The 20,112-nt window shown below is 40.5% G+C and overlaps 1 non-coding gene across 1 annotated transcript; it reads left to right on the top strand.

The window, feature by feature from the left end:
- The first annotated feature begins 294 nt into the window (after nt 1-294).
- LOC141644816 (small nucleolar RNA R71) lies at nt 295-402 on the top strand. Its single transcript, XR_012544421.1, has one exon. It is a non-coding gene; the product is annotated as a small nucleolar RNA R71 (small nucleolar RNA).
- Nucleotides 403-20,112: the final 19,710 nt, after the last annotated feature.

Here is a 20,112-nt window from a genome sequence, read left to right as displayed (position 1 = left end):
TTTTGAGGCTTCTTCAAGTTTAGCCATGGCCTTCTCAAACTTTAAGTTGATGGTATCAATATGAGCACTAAGTTGAGCACCCAATTGAGTAATAGAGTCCACTTCACGCTTTCCTCCTCTAGTAGCCTTGCGAGGTCTACTATATTGTGAATTATGGACCGCCATTTCCTCAATCTTGTTCCAAGTTTGATTATCGTCAAGTTCGGTGAACATACCATTTGATCCCATGTTGAGAATGTTTCTTAAGTCTTCATAAAGACCATTCCAAAATTGTTGTACCAAGAACTACTCGCTATGTCCATGATGAGGACATGAGCGACAAATTTCTTTGAATTGGTCCCAAGCTTCATACAAAGATTCTTCATCCCTTTGCTTAAAACTCGTAATTTGAGCTCTTAGCATGTTAGTCTTTTCCGGAGGGTAGAATTTTTTGTAGAATGCTAGAGCCAACTTCTTCCAAAAGTCAATTCCAAGAGTAGCCTTATCAAGGCTTTTTAACCATTGTTTTGCAGTGCCAATTAGAGAAAAAGGAAATAAGACCCGTCGGATTTGGTCTTGAGTCACTACGGTTTGTGAAATCACATCTCAATTGTCACAAAAAGTTTCCATATGGGAATGAGGGTCTTCACTATGCATCCCCCCAAATTGGCATCTTTCGACTAATTGGATAAATGCGGATTTTGCAATGAAATTTCCGGTTAAGTGTTGTGTTGTGGGAGTACCATTGGGTAGGTTCTCCTCGGTTGGTACGGAATCTGATGAAAATTTAGGCATTGTGGGTTGATTGTGTGATTGATTTTGTGTTGGGTTCTCCTCACCTTCTCTTGCAAAAGGGTTGATGAACTCAATAGTATTTGGTTGAATATCTACAACCTCACCAATACCTCTCAAAGTATTTCTAACAAGTCTTCGATTGGTTATCAAAGTCCTTTCAATTTCGTGATCAATGGGTAACAAGTTACCTTGTGATCTTCTAGACATGCAAAATATCAAACAACTCGAAAACAATTAGAACAAACCTTGAGGAGTTGTACTTCCACAAGGCAAAGAAAGACACAACTAATAACAATCAAAGAAAATCAAATCAAGTTAACACCGTCCCCGGCAACGGCGCCATTTTTGGTCGGTCCGCTTTGAGCTTAGATTTCGGTTAGTTGTCGTTAGGAGCACCTAGACCAAAACAATATTATAACTTCACGAACAACTCTACTATTAGTAAAGAGGCAAGTAAAGGTCGGATCCCAAGGGACGGGTATTGATGTAGGATTTTCGATTGCAAGTAGCGGTGTCTAGGGGTGTCACAATTTGGGTTGAGATAAGAAGATCACTAAACTAAATAACAATTAAAGTAAACAAGCAAGATGACTAAAATGAGATGTAAACAATTGATTAAAAGCACTAGGGTATCATGGTGTCATAGGGGATTCATGGGAATTGATCATACAAACACGTTCTCAAATTATAAGCAAGAAATTATTGTTGTGATAGGATCGAGTTGGTTTATATCTTACAATCCTAGGAAGGTTTGGGTCCCGGAGCCGAATCGATTAGATTGTACAACACCTACAAGTCGACTTAATCCTCCCTACTCAACTATATCCATGGTCTAATGAGACTCGAGTTGGTTTATGTCTTACAAGTCTCATTGAAAATGTAAGTGATGGGTAAAAAAAATGTAAGGATTCATAGGCTCGCTTTTCATCAAACATAACATGTGCATAATTTGAGATCACAACAAGCAAGCAAATAAATTATGAAAACATATTAGATTAAGCATGAATCATCCCCCATGTTGGTTTCCCCTAATTACCCATTAACCCTAGTTAAGGAAACTACTCACTCATTATCAAGTTTAACATGTTAACAAGGTTGTCAATCATATTAACAAAGCAAAACATGATGAATAAATAAAGATTATTAACAATAATTAAAAAGGGATTAAGAGAGTTATACCTAATGATGATTCCAAAATAATAATACAAAGAATAAAAGAAGTACTTCATGATTGATGGAAGGTTGTCAATCTCCCAATAAACCAAAATAATCTTCAATTACCCAAAATAAAAGATGATCAAAAGAAAGATTAACCAAATGAGATTTGTATTAATATTTGATTAGAAGTTGATTACAAGATTAAGGAAATATTAGGATGATATAAACTACACTAAAGATTGATAAGAAGAACATGATAACCTAATTAGACTAATGGGGTATTTATAGTGGGGATTAGGTGCACAAATTAGGGTTACTAAGGGCTTAAATGACGATTAAGTCCTTGAGGAATCGCTCCTCTCAAGAACAGATGCGGGTCTTCTTTTAGCTAGTCTTCCGAAAATATGCGCATCTTCAATGGAGGGAAGAATAGGACGTGTCCCTCTGGAGTAGAATCCGGGCGTCCAAGGGTCGGGACGGGCGGATTAGGGAGCTTCTGGACGGGCGTCTGGCTGGCTTGGACGAGCGTCCTGGGAAGCTTCTGGACGGGCGTCTGGCTGGCTTGGACGAGCGTCCTGGGAGGCTGCTGGACGGGCGTCCCGAGTGGTGGGACGAGCGGATTGTTCCTCAGCTTCCTTTTCTTATTTTCTTCTTCCAACAATCCTCCGGGATTTTGTCGGGGATGCAAGGATATTCTTCATCATTGCCCATCTACTACATCATGTACAAAGGCATTCTAGTCTTGTCTTCTCTTTGATGCTTGGTCATTAGATTCGATCAATTTAGCTCTATTTTGCCATGAAAATGCAAGGTTTGCACTCCTCTCCTACCAAGGAAACAAAACCTCAAAGAATATGCAAAACAAAGGACTAAAGATAGTAAATGACCAAAATATGAACTAAAAGCATAGGAACGAGGCTAATTCGGGGACTAAATATGCTCAAATATTGATCACATCAGTCATTCTAGACATAGAATGCTAAGGGTAACGAATTTCTTAGTGTTTATGTTACTACTTTGTGTCTTGACATGACGCGAAGTATTCGAACGGTTCCAATTTTCCATAAAAATTTGTGGCAACTCCACAAATCAGGCTTGTCAAACCTTTCACCGGTATCAATGCCTTACAAAGCGGTAACGGCCCATGATGTGCTTTGGCCTCACGCTGAAGTTCCATGGGAGATGTGTCGCCGCCTCGAAACCAACGCAGGGGTGCGCGCGGTTCGGGTGGCTGTGTCCACAGTTTGGCGACTCCGTTGGGGATGATATACTTAGACTAAGTCTAGTGTTACCTAGGGTGAAACTTGAACAATGTTAGAATATATTTTATATAAGACAATTGTCAGTTTTCATTACTCGCCCTTCTTAGGTCGTTTTAGCCAGCCTTCCTAGGCTTTACCCAACCAATTCGACCAATCGTCCCGTCTGGATGGTGCAAGTTCCTATTTGTAACCAAAGATGGATAGCGATTGACATCAACCATAACACGATACTTACTCATGTTTGTATCAAGAGCTTTCACTACTCGAGCGAATGGACTAGGAACGGTCCCGACTCATGTTTGGTACGGACCTCTCCACAGAACAGAGTACGTTAGCTTGGTATGGAAAACCCACCCTTTAAACCAAAACCCTTCTAAAAGCACTGAGCATACCATTATAATGCCCACGTTTGTGTTTGTAACTTGTATGTTATCACCTTTTGTAAACAAAAACATGTCAAAATTTTCAAAATCTTTCTTCAAAATGCAAAAAATGAAAACCTTTCAAAATTGCCTAAAAAGCTTAAAATCAACAAAGTCAAGTCGAAACTCTACCAAAATTTCAAAAAATCAACCATTTCAAAAATCACACTTCAAATCAACACTCCTACGATCACACACAATGATTGTCTAGGAAAACATTTCAAAATCAACTTTCTTTAACCCACATGACACACACGTGTCCCCATTTAGTCATTCCATGAGTCTTGTCTTATTTGAGTAGGTGTGCAAAGTAGTCGAATGTATCTTTGTTCATCATCGGTTCTTATCCTCAGTCTAATATGGTTGGAACAAACGAAAGCACAGCAAGCTTCCATGGTCAACCCGAAGATAATGGTAATAATCAAGTTCTGGCCGTGCTACTCCGTGTCCAAGCCAGTCAGGATATTGCCTATACTCGTCTCCAAACAATCGAAAGTCGCATAATAGCCGTGGAAGCTAGGCTTCCTCCTACAGAAGTTCCTATTCCTGACATCCCTTTGTGTGATAATCCTCCCCCCTTCGTAAATGATTCTTCCCCTGTCCTCACTGAAGCAGAAAAGCGTCTTCAGTACTTAGAGGAGCAACTGATGTACCTCAAAGGAGATGACATTTACAAGAAAAATAGCCAAAAGTAGGAAGCATTAAATGCACAACTACCAACCAATTTGAACATGACTGACATCCCAATATTCAAGGGACATGAAAACCCTCTAAACCACATTCGTGCTTTTAAAGACTACATGTCTATCAAGGGCATCAAGCCAGAGATGTTCTTAAGGATCTTTCCTTCATCTCTCGACACCATTCCCAAGCAGTGGTTCTACTCCTTAAACCATAAGAAGATTTCTACTTGGGATGATGCAGCCATCGAGTTCATTAAGCAATACGTGGATAATGCCGAAATTCAAGTCAACATGCGCACTCTAGAAGTTCTTACCCAAAATGAAATGGAAGGGTTCACCAACTTTCTAAGTGGGTGGAGGAAGAATAGTACCCAACTTGTTGAGCGTCCAGACGAGGCCACTCTTGTGGAAAAATTCGTGAACAATCTAAGGCCTATCTATACAAATCACTTGAGGTATCAAAACATCAAGTTTTTCAATAACTTAACCGTGCTAGGTACAAGGATTGAAGACGATATTCAAAAAGGACTCTTGTCCAAAATGGTGGGATGCGGATATCAAGGTTCAACATCAGGTGGAAGTCGTTGCTACGGTTCCACTATCAAGACGGATGATGTCAACCTCGTCGAGTCATCCAAGAAAAACAATACACCAAGAAAGTTCACCGACATTGGTGACACATATACAAATGCGCTGAAAAGGTTGATGAAGCAAGGAAGAATCCAACCAATAGGACGTACACCTGACCTAGAAAAGAAGTACAAATTCTGGGATGACAATGCTTACTGCGAGTATCACAAGGGTAAAGGACACGACACAGAAAACTGTTATAGGCTGAAGCATGCTCTCCAAGACATGATTAAAGATGGACGTTTTCATATCCCTCCCGCGATTAAGCCTAACAATACAAAGAATCCTCTTGGAATTCTAATGATCTCGGATGAGGAATCTACCATGGATTGCTCACACCTTATCTCTCTAGTCGAAAATGAGATCAATATGGTTGACCATGGAGAAGGTTACTCTACCATCACACCAACTATTGTATATTTTGTTGCATGGGCAAGAAGTGTGAGTAGACAGGTTGTTGAACTAGAAGATGTCGTGTCATCTTTGCGAAAGTCAAACATTTCAACTCAAAGAGCCACGTAAATGGCCATCACTCTATCCTGCGAATCTACAATGCAAGAAGTCATCGCGGTAGTTAATGATTTGGTTCAACAGATTATCAATATGGAATCCAAAATCCTACGCCTGAAAGAGCTCAACACAATCAATGGCGTTTGGGCTGACGATGACGAAGATGTTTACCTCAAAGAGCATCCATTCGTCAAAACTTTGGAGGATCTCGACATAGATCACCTAACTCGATCTAGTCGCCCGTATCAAAATGTCACTCCAGTGCAAACAAATAATTCAGCTACCAGTGGGAATGACGCATCTCCAACAGAAAGTAATGAAGATTCAATCACTAACCACCTAATGAAGCAACTACAGAAGACAAAGGCTGATCTTTCAGTCTGGCAACTAGTTGCTAGTACATTTCCACATCGCCAAGCTTTGCTACAAGCATTAGCTAAACACAACATAGCACACGACTCTACTCCAGACGATGTGGTCAACCTAGTCCTCTAGGAGTCAATCAAGCTAAGTAACCCAGTTACTTTTGTTAAATGAAGACTTGCCACCTTTCAGCGTCACTCACAAGCTAGCCTTGTACATCACAGTCACGTATCTAAAAAAGAATGTACCCATGACACTAGTGGATGATGGCTCTGCAGTCAACGTCATACCACTAAAAACAGCTTACAAGCTAGGCATGGAAGAGTTAGATTGGACTCCCACTAATCAAGGTGTTCGCGCATACGATGGGACGCGACGCAAAGTTATAGGTCTCATCACTCTTACTATAGCCACTAGACCAATCGAAAGAAAGGTCAACTTCCAGATAGTGGACATCGAAGCATCTTTTAACATACTTCTAGGAAGGCCATGGATTCACGCTTCCAAAGCTGTGACATCCACGCTTCATCAAAAGATCAAAATCCCTCTAGATGATCGAATAGTGACGATCACTTCATCACCTATTAAAGTAGTAATCGAAAAAATGTCTAGCAATCAAGTCATGTAAGATCCAGTGCACGAGTTAGAAGGATTTCAAATCATCAATCTTGTGAATAGTGAATTGGCACATCTATAATTCAACCCCTACTCTAGCGTAGTGGTCAACCACATACTCAAATCCCAAGGATACTTCCCAAAAATGCCACTCACTACTACAGATACAGGATATAACAACGGGTAAAAACCGTTGTTAAAACAAAAAGCGGACATTGTTAAAGCGTCTGTTGTAAAAGGTATTTAAAACGGCTAGGTTATTTACTAAAACCGTTGTGGAAATTATTCACAACGGTTAAAAGCCGTTGTTGTTGCGAGTAAGTCGTTGTGAAAAGTTTGACAAAATTTGGTGGGAAAGATATAACAACGGTTATAATATAAAAAACCGTTGTTGTATCTTTCCCACCAAAATTGTGAAGACCTTTAACAACGGGTATACAAAACATAACCGTTGTTGAAATTGTTAGTAACAACGATCTTCTTTTAAACCTGTTGTTGAATATTATGCGCGGGTATTTGTGAAAGGTATTTACAACGGTTCTTTTAAAACCTGTTGTTAAATATTAAGCGCGGGTATTTGTGAAAGGTATTTACAACGGTTTTTTTAGTAATCGTTTTTATTACTTTTTCGTAATTTTTTTTAAAACTAAATTTATTTCATGCCATTCAAAATCCTGCATATATCAGCAGCAGCATAAATAATAGCTGGGTTCAACAGAACTCAATAGATACAATTCAACCACAACAGCAGCATCATACTTACAGTTTGTTTCACTTTCAGATTAATTCATACTAACAATTTGATCACTTTACATGAACTAAGATTCCTAAAACTGTGGACCCCCTAGCTCTATCTACAAAGATCATTCCCTAACTTCAACAAAAAATTTACTAAGCTGATCTAAGCTCTAAGTATCATGCATTTAGTCTTCATTTCAATGTTCTAAGACGTATTTGCCAAACAAGTCCCTGACCTCGTCTATTTGGTTCCTTTCGTACTCAGGTACTTGTGGCGCGTTGATTACATACTGCGAAAAAAACAAAGACAAGAAATTATTGATTTACAGCAGCATTAGTGTTGTTCATTAGTGTAACAACATACATCATTCAGCATAGCAAGATCATGGTATAGCAGCAAGCAAGACAACATCAGCTCTAATTTAAAAAAAAGTAATAAACACATTATTAAATTACTAACCTTTTCTGGAATAAGGATATATCTTCGCGTAATAACCTCCAACATGAACTGACAAACGTAGTATCCACATTGTATGCTATCCGGCTGGCGAGGGACCTATTATTACATAAAAAACGAAGAGACGAGAAGGCCCACATCAGAATCTTGCACTTTAGGTATTGTATTTGTGCACGTATTATTACTAAAGACAGATTTTTGCACTTAAGGTATTGTATTTGAGCACATACCCCTGTTATCGTAATAAAAGTAGGGCCATCATCAGAATCTTTCGTGGGTTGATCCTCGTTAGCTCTTTTCTTCTCAAAGGCCCTTTTGTTATAAAAAAAAGGAGGCAAAAACTCATATTTTTGGGTTAAAAATGAGCTTTTTGCTATAAATAAAAATTGAAACATAATGTTATTATAAATAAATTAGTATTATAAACTTACTTAATAATCAAGCCCTTAAAGGTCTTGCTTGGTTCTCTATGCAAAGAGTCCAACCAAAAAACTTTCTTCTTGGTCGGCATAATGGTTGCTAGCACCCAATGTCTCCTACGTCAAGAGACATCATCATTATTAACAAGTCCATATATTAGTTATGAAAATGCAATTGTAGTTGGAATCGTAATATTAATTTGTTTATTACCCGATTTCATTATAAGGGGCAAAAATGAGCTTTTTGTTTGTCGCAAATTCCCGAGCAATATAATCTACCCGATCTTCATACGAAATCAACTTGATATGCATAGATAAAATATAGGGGCATAGGAATCCGTATAGATCACATGAAATCTAGTTCTCGGGGATCACTCTAGATTTCAAGAACCTACATTATTACGGTATTAATTCCGGTATTTAAAACACTATCTAGTCAGAATATTAGAATATGAAATGATTTATTAAGGAACTTACTTCATCCAAACAAATAGGTGTTGGACATCAATCTCGAGAAGGCCAGCCCAAATGGCTAGCTGCTCCCATGACAGAATTGCTTCGCGCTCAATCCCTAAAATATCCTCATCGAGCGAAATAATTATCAACTGCTCGTTTTCTATGCGACGGCTAGCCTCCATATACAGTTCCCTCATCGTCAGTGTTCTTACTTTTTGCATGTATTCGCTCCCGGAAAAATTAGTGGAGGTTATACTCCTAACATCTTTCAGTTCGGGGAAATAATGCTTTTCTCTTTTTGTGCTACTACCAGCCTATACATGTAGATAAATAAAATAATAAAAAATCCAAAGGTAACATATCCTAGTTGGAGTAATAAAATTAAAAGAGTACTTAACTAAATACCTCATCAACCTGCTCTTTCAATGATGAGGCAGTAGTAGGCATGTCTGGGGACTTAGGCTTATCCGTTTTTTTTGTCCCCTACACCAAATTTCCATGCTTTTTAGAAATACAGAAAAAATATAAATAAAGGAAGCTTTTTAAAAAAATGGAGAAGTTAATTAAATACCTCATCAAGTTGTTGTTTCGACGAGGTAGTTGGCATGTCTGGGGACTTAGGCTTATCCGTCTTTTTTTGTCCCCTACACAAAATTTCCATGATTTTTAGAAATACAGAAAAAATATAAATAAAGAGAGGGTTTTAAAAAAATGGAGAAGTTAATTAAATACCTCATAAAGTTGTTGTTTCGACGAGGTAGTTGGCATGTCTGGGGACTTAGGCTTATCCGGCTTATAAAGGTATTTAACATATAAAAACAATAACATATAAATTTAACATATAAAAACATTTAACATATAAAAATTTAACATATAAAGGTATTTTTCTAACCCCAGCTGCTTTCGGTTGAGGCGGAGACGAACGAGCCAGGAAGATGTGAGAAATAGGTCATTGGATGAAACTTCCAACCGCATCTGCCAGAATGGTAATGTCGTCACGAACTGGGAGGGGCAGTTGAAATTTTTCATTGGCTTCAAAGACTTGAGTTATCTCCACTTTTCTATGATTCGGCAAAAGTGGTTCGCCATGAACCAATAAAGTTTCCGCTGATTTGGTGGGCAAGTCTATGAGACCCCGACCAACAAGCACATGTTTCGCGGATTTAGGGTCAGTAAGAATAACTACCTTCTTGTTTATGGCCTGAAAAATACACATACATTATATATTATATCCCAAAATTTAATAGAATTCATATAAATTTCACTAAAGACTTCATGCATACCTTGCCGAAAACTGGGAACTGATTTGAAGGGGATGTATGCTGCTGTTTTTCATCAGTCGTCTTCTCAAGTTGCATCCCCTGATTATTGTCAGCTGTGGCGGATAACTCAAGTTGCATCCCCTTTTCAGACTCATTTACCTAATAAAATTAACCAATGGCACGATGTCAGAAGTCATAGCATTAGAGCTGGTAGGGAACACACCCCCTGATCTTACCCAAAAAAAAGAAAAGAAAAATAAGGAAGTCATATATTTACCTTATCGGCTTTAGTTGATAAAACTTCAGAAGCAGTAGGTACCTGATCTTTCTGAATCTCGTTGACTGATACTTCCTCCTCATGTATTGCCAAGGTAGTAGTATTCTCGACCTCTTGACCAATCTGTTGTACCTTACCCCCTTTAATGACATCCTCCATCATCTTCAATTCTTCTTCGGAAGGCTTGCCTCCAGAATTCATCTTTAGTATCACGGGTGCTACTAAGTGAACCTGCGTGCCAAAAATGTAATGTTTAAGCAATTTTTTTAAAACAATAACATGTGAACTTAATTGAAAATAATAGAATAAATGGTACCATGTCAGCCTTCTCAGCCTTAGCCTTCATTTTCTTCTTTTTCGGGGCAGTTGTCCCATAATATTTCGTGACTCCAACATGTAACGGGACGCCCCTCAATCGACCTGGATGTTCAAGTCGGCCGATCGCTCTAGCAAGAACGTCATCACGACCATTGGGAGTGAATTTCCCTTCTTGTACCTCCTTCAATACCTTCTCCTATAATATATTAAATAAACTTCAAATTATATTTGTGACTAAAATAATAAAGTTAGTAATGAACTCGTCTTAATAAAATAATGCTTACTTTGTTGGCCAACACTTCCTGATCATATTTGTCACACGGCCGAGATCCTTTAGGCGTATGCCCTTCTTTATAAGTTACGTGCCGATTCAAGTCGGTCACTCCCTTTGACACCTACACATTAACATGGTAACAGTTATATATATAAATGTGTATCAAGTCCAAGTGTGATTAAAAAAATCAAATAAACAGGGGGATGCTACTTACGAGTTGGTCTTTTATCAATCTGTAACCGCCTCGAGAACCATAACATAACCCCTTCTTGCATGAAATGTTAGCACGATTTCTTTTACTAACGGCCTTCAAATTATATAAAAGCGCAAGTAGATGAGATAATAAAAAAATTATAGAGAACTCATTAATTATAAAAATGATAGGTAAATCATTAAAAGGCGAGGATACTTAACCTCAGACTTCTCACTAGCTCGAATCGCTTTGAAAATATCCCATTGTTCCTGAGTGATGGTGGGACACTTGTTTGACGGTGGGCTCTTACGCATCTCCCCCGTCTCCTTGTCCACATACAACAAATTCTTACCAACGTCACACTTCCACTGCCTTAAGACAGATCCTGCCTTCTTTATTAAATACTTATCATAGCATTTAGCAATATCAAAAGCTTCCTGCATCATCATATCATTCAATTTACAGAGCATTCAATTTACCTCCAAAATAAAATGTTGTTTCGCTACATAAGTTATCATACCTTTATACGATCCAAGAATAACTTCTCCAATACAGGATTCAAATTCCTCATTTCATGTAAATGGATAGGCACAAACTGTCTTGTTACACATCCAATCCAAGTGGATAAATCCTTCGCATTTGGACCAGTAGGCAAACCCTTCGCGTTCTATGTTATACTAAGCGGCTGTTTAGCCGCTATAGCTCCAAGGGCTGCAGGGCACTTCGTAGCACCCCTCTCACCAGACTTATTATCCCAGGCTTATTATCCTTTTGACTTCTTTTCCGTTTTTCACCCATGATAATCCTAAAACCCTAAATATAAATGAAATAGGAAATGAACAAAGACATGCAGAGTATCTAAAACCCTATAGAGGAATGAAAATTTAAAACAAAAGTTTGAGCTTCTACAATCCTAAAACCCTAATAAGAGGTGTTTGGGCTAAAAATAGCATAATAAGGAAGGCCCACTTAATAAAATAAAAGGTTATGGGAGGAGTAATAAGGAGGAAGGAAACCCGTAATAGGAAAAAGGGGAAACGGGCTGAGAGAAGACCAGGGGCCCATCGTAGAAGGCGTCCGGATTAAGGAAATAGAAGTCAGAGAGAAGTCAGGAAGAAGTTAGGGAGATCAGGGAGAATAGGGAAAAGCGGCCGAGTTTGGAAAGAGTTCTTATGGACATTATATTCCCTTTCCATAATCAAAGTGCGACATATCTAGGGTTCTCACCCTATAAATAGCCAAGGAAGCAAATCAAGAGGGACATTCACACATTCATATTCAAGAACACATCAACACCACGACATTAGCATATTATTATACTCAAATATATATCCGTCCAAGATCTTGCAGGCCTGACGCCTAGCGCCAGCAGGTTTAGCTTTACGCCTCAATTGTAATCATCCTCCTATTCAAGTAGTGCAATATTTGGCAGGGTACCGTCCCTCCCGCGGTTGTTCCCACATTGGGTTTTCCGCGTCACCAAATCTCATGTGTCAATTTACATTACGTACTTATTTTTCTATTTACTTATCAACACACGAACAATCATACAATGGACCAACGAGTAAGACCGCAGTGACCCTAATCAATCAACTTGGTAAAAAATACCTAAACAGTTTGGCGCCCACCGTGGGGCATTGTGGTCGTCAATCGTTGATACTCTAGATACACAATGGATAATCAAGCATCGGACGCCGTGTCAGGGAGCAGACAGCCATCGCCACCACAACCCTCTACTCAAAATCTGACATCAACAGTGGCTACACAGGCTCCCGGACACACCTTAAGAATCATACCTACAACAAAACCTCTCTACCTCCTAGGACTCCTGCTGTCGCAACCCAGGCCAGATCGGATAAAGGAACCTCAAGCTCAGGCCTCACCCCACCACCTAGTCCCACACAAGTCTTGCTCACTGGCGTAGAGAATCTCCAGAAAGCCATGGAAAACATGAGAGAAGACCAGAAGAAAGCTGAAGCTGAAGCAAGAAAAAGGGACAGAGAGCTCTGGGCACAGATAGACATCCTAAAACAGCAGTCTGCCACCTCAGCGAGCAGAGCAGACGTGGGAAGGTCTCCACTAGTAGATCTGACGCAGAGGGCATCAGGCAACAGTAATCCACTTCGACAGATACCGGCTGAACTGATAACCAGATTGGATCTGTCCACAATACCATCAGATGGAAGGATAACCCCACAAGGGCTGGGATACCTCACGCCGGGTAATTGGCCTACGGCCAGCTGTGTAGAAGTACGAGAAGGTGGCATCCTCGTCAGCATACCCGCCATGATCGATCAGACACCTGGAGTGGGATCCGAGTCAAACCAACAAATGGACTGGCAGCAGGGGACAGTCGTTACAACAACTCCTCTAGCAGCTGGAACACATCAGAATCTTCAAGAGCTCGGACCAGGAGGTCAGACATTGAACCAAAGAAAACGGCGACAAGGCGGACCCAGATTCGAGCAAAGATAACAAATCAAGAAGATTGGAGTTAAAAGAAATACTAAGCTGGGTCCCAGGGTTGCCACCCCCACTCGAGAAAGCAACACTAGACAGCTATGTCGATTCACCATTCTTGGACACCATATCCATCACAGCCATGCCAAAGGGATTCACAAATCCAAATATGCCCCTCTTCGACGGCACAGTAGATCCCTTTGATCATATAAGCCAGTACAAGTAGAAGATGATGACAGTAACAGTTGTAGGGTAAGTCAAGGAGGCTTGCATGTGCAAAGGGTTTGGGTCCACCCTAACAGCACCGGCACTTCGATGGTTTGTGAGCCTTCCCAACAGGTCGATATCTACATTTGCTAAATTGGTGAATGCATTTACTCAACAATTCGCAAGCAGCAGAAAACTACAGAAGCATGCAGGAGATTTGTACAGAATCGTCCAGGGGGCAGGAGAGAGCATTGGAGAATACAATACTAGGTTCAACAATGAGAAGGTAGCAGTACGAGAGTGCGATGTCTCAACAGCAGTAGAAGCGTTCAGAAGAGGCCTCCACCACAACTCCGACCTATACAAGCAGCTAACTATGCATCCCTGCCATAGTTTCGAGGCAGTGTAGGAGAAGACAGCTGCCGCAATCAGATTGGAGGAAGATATTCTAGCGAGAGCCAGCTTACTTAGCACGCCAAGTATTTCCAGTACCTTAGCCGTGGAGAAATCAGGAAGAAAGCAAACCACCAGCAAGAAGGATGAGAGGTACAGACCATATGGAAGGGGAGTCAACAGAATCGAGGAAAATCAGCAACTCCCCACTCTGGCAGAGTATGGATTTACTACAGGTATCAGGGGAATCTTGAAGGCACTCAGGGAGATGGGAGATGGAGTCAGGTGGCCCAACCCACCAGTAGGAGAGTAAGCATGGAGAAAGGATATCAAGAAGAAGTGTGAGTTCCACCGTGATATTGGGCACAACAATGAGGATTGCTACACATTACGAAGAGAGATCAAGCGCCTGTACGAACAAGGAAAGTTGAGCCACCTATTACCACGTGGGAGCAAGTAGCAAGATAAGGTAGGCTCCGCCAAGCCTGCAGACCCACCCACATGCACCAAAATCATAAACGTGATAACAAGCGGCTCAGACTTAAGCGAGATGACATACTCAGCAGCCAAGAGACGTGCCACCAAGACCAAAGGAGACATGCCAGCCAATTCTTGCAGAATTTCTCACAGCAACCTGCCAGCAGTCAGCTTTGATGAAGGAGATACATACGACGAACGAGAACATCACGACGCACTTATTATCACCTTATCGATGGTCAATTGCACAGTTACGAAGGTCTTGGTAGATATAGGAATCTCGGTCAACTTAATCATGCTGAAAACCATAGAAAACATGGGATTCAGTGAGAAGGATTTGCAGAAGAAGACTATTCCGCTAGTAGGCTTCAGCGGGGAAACAGCCAGCTCACTGGGCGAGATAGTCATCCCAACCTATGTGGGAGGAGTCAACAAGCAAGTCAGGTACCTGGTTATAGACGGCCCCTCCACCTACAATGTCATCTTGGGAAGACCATGGCTGCACCAGATGAAGGCGGTCCCCTCAACATATCACCAGTGCATAAAGTTCCCCACACCATGGGGAGTAGAAACAATAAGGGGAGATCAGGAGGAAGCTAGAGGCTTCTATAAGAAGGCACTTAAATGCACTGCCAGCCCTCCCGCATAGCAATTACAGAAACAGCCTGTCCAGGACGAATACATCGAACCCCCAGCAGAAGAGCTGGATCAAATCAACCTGGACAAGCTGCACCCGGAAAGAACCGTGTTCATTGGAGCAGGATGCACAGGAAGCTTGAGACAACAACTAATCAAGTTCCTACAGGATAACATGGATTGTTTGGCATGGTCACACGATGACATGATAGGAATAGATCCGTCCATCATAACACATAAGCTTAGTGTGGACCCAAAGTGTAAACCCATCCGGCAGAGAAGAAGAAAGTTTGCAGCGGAAAGAAACAAAGTGATCAACCAAGAGGTAGATAGCCTCACGCGCAAAGAAAGAAAATAAGAGAAGTAAAATATCCAGAATGGCTGTCTAACGTAGTGGTGGTGCCAAAGACGAATGGAAAGTGGAGAGTATGTGTGGACTTCACCGACCCCAACAAAGCATGCCCCAAAGATCCATTCCCGCTGCCTCATATTGATGCAATGGTGGACGCAACAGCTGGACATGAGATGTTGACATTCCTGGACGCATGGAGTGGATACAATCAGATTAATATGGATCCTGCAGATCAAGAGAAGACGGCATTCATGTCCAAAAGAGGAATATATTTCTACAACGTCATGCCATTCGGCCTAAAGAACGCAGGCTCCACATATCAAAGGCTGGTTAACCGAATGTTCAAAGAGCAGATAGGAAGAACTATGGAGGTGTATATTAATGACATGGTGGTGAAATCAGAGAAGGCCAAAGATCACATGCGACATCTGGCAGAAACATTCAGCACCCTCAGGAATACAAAATGAAGCTAAACCCATCTAAATGCACCTTCAGAGTATCTTCTGGCAAATTCTTAGGCTATATTGTAACTCAAAGAGGGATAGAGGCCAGCATCGAGCAGATCAAAGCTGTCTTACAACTAGAATCACCTGAAAAGCCTAAGGATGTTCAAAGACTAGCTGGAAAGGTAGCAGCCCTGAACAGGTTCATTTCAAGATCTTCAGACAAATGCAGGCTGTTTTACGACATACTAAGGAAAAGCCAGAAGTTTGAATGGACCTCGGATCACGAGCAAGCCTTCAGAGAGCTGAAACACTACCTCAGCAGCCCGCCGCTGCTGTCGAAGCCGAAGCCAGGGGAACCACTATTCCTATACCTGGCCGTCACAGAGGTGGCAATGAGTGATGTTCTGGTCAGAGAGCAGGAAAAAGAGCAGAAGCCAGTATACTACGTGAGCAAGTCTCTGCTGCCGTCAGAGATCAGGTACACATCTCTTGAAAAATTAGTACTAGCATTGGTAGTAGCATCCCGCAAACTGCGCCCCTATTTTGAGTCCCACATCACACATGTCGTGACCAACTACACTCTAAAATCTATCATGAGGAAGCCTGAACTATCAGGCAGAATGTCAAAATGGTTTGTACACCTCAGTGGGTACGATATCTAGTATGACCCTAGAACAGCAATCAAATCGCAAGCACTGGCCGACTTCGTGTCAGGCTTCAGCCCAGCCATCCAGAATCTGGCAGATACGGAGATCCTCACCTTAAAGGGAAGCAAGGAGGCAGAAGTCTGGCAGATGCATATTGACGGTGCCTCCAACCAAAGGGGGGCAAGTGTGGGATTACTCCTGCGATCACCACAGGGAGACCTGATAGCGCAAGCAGTAAGATATGAATTCAAGGCAACCAACAATGAAACAGAATACGAGGCCTTGATATTGGGAATGAAGCTAGCTCTGGAGTTAGGGGTCAGGCACCTGCACATATCCAGTGACTCTTTGCTAATTGTCAACCACGTAAATAATGAGTTCATAGCCAGAGACTCAAAGATGATTGCATACTTGAAAATAGCGAAGGAATTAAAACAAAAATTTGCAACTTGCAAGCTTAAGCAGATCCCCAGAGATCAGAATGTAGAAGCGGATGCCTTGGCAACTCTGGGGGCAAAATTTAAACCAACAGAGCTATCCAGCATTCCAATAGCACACACGCTGGAGCCTTCCATCCAGAAGGCAGATGAAGTAGACAAAGGAGAACTGGAGGATCCACAGAATGGAGAAGGAGCCCAGGCAGTTACAGAGGAAGGTGAGAGCTCACAATCACCTGATCAAACATCTGAGAAGGCAGATGACTGGGATTGGCGTACACCTTACCTAGACTGGCTGCGTCATAACAAGTTGCCAGACGACAAGAAAAAAGTGAGAGCTTTCAGAGTGAAAGCCTCGAGGTTCATACTCATTGATGATATATTATTCATAAAATCACTGGCAGGCCCCTACTTACGGGCTAAATGCAACATTTCACGTGTTCATATGCTAAATGCAACATTTCACGTGTCACAATTTTTTCAACTCTACCCCTAATACCTTTTCCGGTCATCCTGTCACTATGACGATTCTTAGGAACACCAATCAACTCCTCAGGGGAGAGATGAGCGTAATAATATGAAAGAGCTTCGTCTAAAATAGCACGTTCAGCAATACAACCTTCCGGACGATACCGATTAGATGTATAGTCCTTGTAGACTTTCATCAATCTTTCGAAAGGATACTAGTATCTCAAGTACACGGGCCCAAGGTACAAAATCTCCCTAACCAAGTTAATGGTTAGATGAATCATGATAGTGAAGATAGAGGGTGTAAAATACATTTCCAACTGACAAAGGGAGGTTACAACGAGGTCCTGCAATGAATCCGCATCATCGGGATCGATGACTTTCTCGCATATGGACTGGAAGAAGAGACAGAATCTAGTTATAGCATATCTTACCTTTTCAGGTAAAATGGAATGAATAGCCACAAGTAGTAATTGTTGCATCAAAGTGTGACAATCATGTGACATTAACCCGACGAGTTTTAGGTCTTGCATCGACACTAGGCTTTTGATGTTCGACGAATAACCATGTGGCACTTTAATTCCATTCAAGCATGCATAGAACTCTTCTTTCTCATTCCGTCAAAGGGTATAAGCTGTTGGCGGTAAAAATGTACGATTACCTCTCTTCTGTGCTGCCAACTCTAGCCTAATACCCATCATTTTGATATCTTCCCTAACTGCGGCGTTATCCTTTGTTTTACCGGGAACATTCAGAAGGGTATTGATAATATTATCACAGACATTTTTCTTAATGAGCATGAAATCGAGGCAATGCCCGACCTCTAGGTCAGGCCAATATGGAAGTTTATCAAAAAATATGGATCTTTTCTTATACCCACGAGTAGACAATTTAGAGCCGCTCTTCATCCCATAATCTATCTCAATATGCTTTACTTTCTGATAAACTTCATGCCCACTCAAAATTCTAGGAGGTTGACGAAGTTCTTAACTTCCATTGAATGCTTTTTGCTTCTTGCGATAACAATGGTCATGATACAAGAACCTCTTATTTCCCATATACACATACTTACGAGAAGACTTTAAGTATTCAGGCTCGATATCCTCCCCACACAATGTACAAGCCTCTTTTCCATGAACTGTGTGCCCAGAAAGGTCGCCATAAGCCGGATAGTCAGATATTGTACACAATAACATCACTCTCAAATTGAAAGTTTCGTTCTTATATGCATCAAATACTTCTATCCCACAACATTCGCAAATCATCTAGAAGAGGTTCCAAATAGACATCTATTTCATTTCCAGGTTGTTTAGGGCCGAAAATTAACAACGACAACATCAAATAGTTTCTCTTCATGCACACATATGGAGGTAAGTTATAAATAGCCAATACTACTGGCCAAGTACTACGTTGGCTACTCATGTTTCCGTGTGGGTTCATTCCATCAGTGGACAACGCTAGACGTAAGTTTCTAGGTTCATTGCCGAACTCGGGATACTTAGCGTCGAACGATTTCCATTGCATACCATCTGCCGGAGGTCTTAGCTTTCCATCATTTATTCTTCCAGTTTTATGTCAAGTTAACATTTTTGAATCATCGCTATTCGCATAAATCCTTATGAATCTTGGTATCACTGGAAAATACCATAACACCTTAGCCGGGATCCCTTCCTTATCCTTATAACGCCACTCCAAACATTTAGGGTAATTGGTTAAGTTTTGATATAATTTCCGATACAATATGAAATCATTTGGACATGCATGTATTTTCTCATATTTCATACCCACTCCTCTTATTAGTTTTTTAGCCTAATATGTTTTAACAGGTAGAACATTACCATCTAGAAGCAACTCCTTTATCGAGGCTAAAAAACTAGTGAAACACGTGTCACTCACCCCATTTTCCCCCTTGATATTATACAACTTCACCACAGCCGACATTTTTGTGAACTTACAACCAGGATAAAGAGGTGCTTCAGACTCACACAACTTCTCATACATGTTGTTAAGGTCATCCCAATTAATAATGTTATCACGTACACTTTGAAAAACATTCGACTCATCATCATTCTCTTCATTATCTATAGACCCAACATTCAACTTGTTTGCTTCCAACTCTTCCAACTCAAAAAACTCCGCAAACTCAGGATCATCAGTTAGCCTTTCGTATACCTCAACATCATCTTCTTCAATGCTATTCTCGTCCTCGAATGGTTCCCCATGAAAAATCCAACGTGTATAGGATCGACTAAAATTATACTTTTCTAGGTGTATTTTAACATCTGGAAAAGCCATATACCTAATATTACCACATCTTTCACAAGGACATGGAATACTAGAAGACCTTTCAAATTGTTCGCAACGACTTCATAAAATTCAGCTAAACCCTCCTTATAGTTAGGGTCACTCATATTTGCAGCAATCATCCAAGTTCGAGTCATTTTTCTACATTCATAATATATAGGCAAATAATTCAGAAAATCCAATAATAGGCAAACAAATAAACGAAATTCAGGAAATCAATTAAGCTAAATTATCAACAAATTAGATAATAACCCAACAAATTCACAAATTCAAAAATAATCAACATTCATAGGCCAGGAAATTGAACAATCCTATATATATATATATATATATATATATATATATATATATATATATATATATATATATATATATATATATATATATATATAGCTTGAAAATATTAATAAGAAATAGTTAATAAGAAACATATATACCTGATTGATAAACACGATGAGGGAGAGAAGACGGTGA

Source organism: Silene latifolia, chromosome 2, assembly GCF_048544455.1.
Source record: "Silene latifolia isolate original U9 population chromosome 2, ASM4854445v1, whole genome shotgun sequence".
Taxonomy (NCBI): Eukaryota; Viridiplantae; Streptophyta; class Magnoliopsida; order Caryophyllales; family Caryophyllaceae; genus Silene; species Silene latifolia.
Note: the sequence above shows the minus strand (reverse complement) of the source record. Positions and strands in the feature narration are given on the sequence as shown.